Raw genomic sequence first — 4,245 nt, 5'->3', positions numbered from 1 at the left:
TATGCTTATCTTTGTCATGTTGTTTTAGTGCTTTAGGTTCTGTAGTTTTTTTTTCCATATCAGCTGTTTACTAGCTTACAAAACCTAACAGTTAACATTGGAAACAAAAACCTGTGTGAACTACAGTGTAAATACCAGTAGGCTTCTACAACAAAGTAATCTTTGCTTCAACTGTCACCCGCAAGGCAGGTGTCACACATAAGAAGCACATGCTCCATATGCAGATGCCACGTACGATGGTAGCACTCGTTTTGTTTTCCTGTCCTTCCTTGTAGGGCACAGGTGACATCCTTTTATCTTTCCTGCCATCATAGTAGGTCTATGGTGATGCTGAGCCTGTCTGTTCACTTGGAAACTCACCAATCAGCTCCACAATTTTCTGCATAATTTTTCTTCTGTTATAAATGGTCTCTTATGAATTCCAGCCCCAGCCATCTAAGAAAATTTCTCTGTGGCATTTTGCACTTGTCATTTTCTTTGTAAGCTATTAAACTAGGTATGCCACACATGTTTAGAATCAAGTACAACACAACCACTGGCCAGTGCTTTGTGTTTTGAGTGACATCACAGTTGCTGTGTGACTCATCAATGTCATTTACTCCACCTTTGGTTTTGCTGCAAAATATTTCCTTCTCAGGCTTCTGTTTTGACAAGGTTTCCCTATCAGTATTTCCAACATGGTGCAATATTGACACCAGCAGTACCAGCTGTTTTTCTTTGCCATATGCAAAGCCAATTGTAAATCTTTCTGAAATCCAACAATTGTACTATACAATTCTTTGTTTTCAAGTTACAACCTCTCATTTGGAACTTCTGCCTTGCTCCTGCATACAGTTGCTGTCTGTGCTTGTCAACTTGTGCTCTTTTGGCAAATATAACATCAATTGGAAACCAATTGAACCAACCATTGAATGTCACATTCCTATAGTTTGGGAGATGGGAGCAACAGTTCTGTTCACAACATCATTCAGTTTATTACACTAAGAATAAGAACCTGATGGCTGAGTTCCAGGATGCCTGTCTAAGTTGAAAGCATAGTAAGTCTTTGGCTCTCCAAGGGCACAAATTTTTATGCCATGTTTTGACTCACTGCTCTTCCATACATCATTTACATTCCTGCGATTACCATGAGAAGTCCCTGCTACTACAGCAGACCTATGCATGCTCTCACTTCAGCTCATGAAGCATCAAGATGGATACATTTTTGAATACGGATAGTGGTGCGCATGGAAAACCTTACTTGCCTTTCAGACTGTATATCTCACCGCACCTTGTTCAATTCTGTCTGTTATAATTTCCAAAACTGAATGGCAGGGTTGGCATGCTGCCCAATACCTTTCTCCCCTACCAAGATCCTCACTGTATGTCAGACTTAGTTCTAAACTGGATGGTTCCACTTGGACTGAATGAGCATTTTGCAGCATTCTGACTAATGAAATATGTATTTACATGGCTGCTTTCTTCATCATTTCAGTCAAGGAGGTCTGCATTCCCAATGTTGGTTATCAGTCGATTCTTGCTCCGTTTCACTGTCACAGGAACTTTGGCTCCCAAGGCCAGTATCAGTCATCCTGCTCCTCCTCCACGTGGTCCCACCACCCTCCTGCTATGAAAGCACGGATTTCACCATGATAGATCCTTTTCATCATTCATCCATGAATAATCTGAGTCACTTTTGATCTCCTCCAAAACTTGCCAACCTGGTTCTTCATGTCCCATTGTTCTGAACTCGGTTACTCCTGCCTGCAGTGATGTGCTTACACACCCGCTGCCACTGCCGTCCTCCACGAGGGCATCCAAGCCTGTCTGTGCAGCTGACAGCTGTGCATGTGGAGTGCAAGCGGGCATCTCATGCCTGCTGCATGAACTAATGAATTAATATGCTGCAGGCAAAGCAGAAAGAACTGAATCGCTGTACTCACGAATGTTGGACAAGAAAACTGGGTCAGCCACAGACTGCTTGGAGGTCGAGCTGGAAGCCTCGGGAATGAGGCGGGCCTGGCTCCTAAGCTTGGCTGCTGCTGCGTGTTGCTTTGCTTTCACTGAATGCTTCGCTCCACTGGCAGAGTCTGGTAACGTCCCAGAGAGTTCAAGCCGAGTTCTGGGGAGACACGGCCGTCACACAGGTAGGTGAGCGTTGTCCAGCGCAGTGAGGGACAGCCCTGGCCGCCCTTCCTCCTCGCTTCTTGCCCTCTAGATGCCGACGCCTGTTCCTCTCGCCTCGCATCCTGAGGCTTTCCGCATAGTCACATGTGTGTCTGATTTATTTCACTTAACAGCATAGTCTCAAGGTGAATCCATTTATGGAGAAATGTCTCAAGTTTATCCTTCTTGATGGTTGAGTGGTACTCCATGGTATAAAAAAGTCTTTTGTATACATTCATCAATTGTTGGGCATTTGGATTGTTTTCAATATTTGACTATTACAAGCTGTTATATAAACATGAGTGTCCGTATGTTGTTATGATATGATGCTTTTAATTCTTTTGGGATGATGCTAAGAAGAGAAATAGCTGAGCTGAACTGAACATCTAGTTTTACGTTTCTGAGCACTGTGCACCAATTTCCACGTGGTTGGCCATCTGCTTGCCCACCAGCAGTGGCGGGCTCCTTTTCCCCAGTCCCTCCAGCATTTGCTGCTGGTTAATTTTTTGGTAATAGCCATTATTTCTACAGTAAACTGGAATCTCATTGTCATTTTAATTTGTATCTCTCAAATGACCACGGTGTTGACCATTTCTAGGAGACAGCAGTAACAGAAAATGCAGCCAGAACTATTATCTGGGCACCTAACAAACTGAAGTACACTGGCTGGGGCGCCGGTGTCATAGGCCTTTTTCCTTTTCCTTTCTTCATAGCCACGAGTCAAGGGAGGATGTGTCTTCTGCTGCTCCCTCACCGGATCCCTGGGGTACAAACACAGAGACGCTGCATCTTTGCGAGGCGAAGTGGCGCTGCGTCCAGGCCCCCTCGGACCCAGCTGCACCCGCGCAGACGGGAGATGCGGAGCGAGCACGGCGCAGGTGCCGCCGAAGCGCAGTGGCGACTCCGTGGTGACAGTCAGCAGTGTTCTGCCTGGGCCAGCGCCTGTACTTTTTTCAGTTACCTACTCTGGTGGTTTCTTTCTGTTGCTGTACTTGAAGTTGTGCTTGTTTCTGTCTTTTTCTAGTATACCTGTCAGTACTTTCTGTAGGGCTGGTTTGGTTATCACGAGTTTCTTCAGTTGTTCTTTGTCAAGGAAGAATCTTATTTGGCCATTGAACTTGATAGATAGTTTTGCAGGGTACATCAATCTGGGTTGGAAGTCATTTTCTTTTAGGACCTGAAATGGTTCATTACAAGCTGTTCTTTATTTGATAGTTTACATTGAGATATCTGCCATGATTCTGATGGGCTTCTTATTGTAGATGATCTGTTTCTTCTTCTAGCAGCTTTTAATATTCTGTTCTTTTGATGAATTTCTGGGATCTTGATTATTCTGTGACTGGATGTAGATTTATGGTGATTATGGATGAGTTATATATACCTCACTTAACTGTATATAAGATTTTTTTTCTCACGCTTTGGAAATTTTCTGCTAAACTTTCTGCAAATAATATTTTTATGCCATTTGTGCTGACTTCTCCTGTTTTGTTGACATCTATTAGCATTATATTATTTTTCTTTTCTGCTGAGTTGTTGTGTTCTGGTTACTTCTTAGGTGTTAGAGATCTTTCTTTTCATGTTCATTAGCTGCACCACTGTCTTCAAGGAAAGCCTGTCTTCAGTTTCTTTCAAGCACTTTTGCCAACTTTCAGTGAAATTCTTAATGTCCTGGATATTTGTATCTGTTTCTTGAATTGTAATTCTTTCCCATATTTTTTGTTCAATATTTTCATCATTTTTCTATTCTTTATTTTTTAAATCTATGTCTTCTTTGGATGTGTTGTGTAATTCTTTCATGATTGTTGTCATTTCTCTTTCAACCTGTGAATTTATTTGTGATATGATTTCTTCTCTAACCTGAAGGACTTGTTTCTTTACTTCAGTTGCTATCATTTCAGAAATTTCAGGTATATGACTTCCATGTTCTATATCCTTTTCTCCTGGCCTTTTTCTAGGTGAGCTGGAGGATGGGCATTGCCTTTTTCTCCTTAATTTTGGCACGTTTTGAAACTCCCAATGATCACTTATACTCAGCAGTGGTGGGAGAGTTGTGGGCACGAATCAGTGAGATTCCTGCATCTGTAAGGGATGTTAGGACTC

Source organism: Octodon degus, unplaced genomic scaffold (genome assembly GCF_000260255.1).
Source record: "Octodon degus isolate 3935 unplaced genomic scaffold, OctDeg1.0 scaffold00022, whole genome shotgun sequence".
Taxonomy (NCBI): domain Eukaryota; kingdom Metazoa; phylum Chordata; class Mammalia; order Rodentia; family Octodontidae; genus Octodon; species Octodon degus.
Note: the sequence above shows the minus strand (reverse complement) of the source record.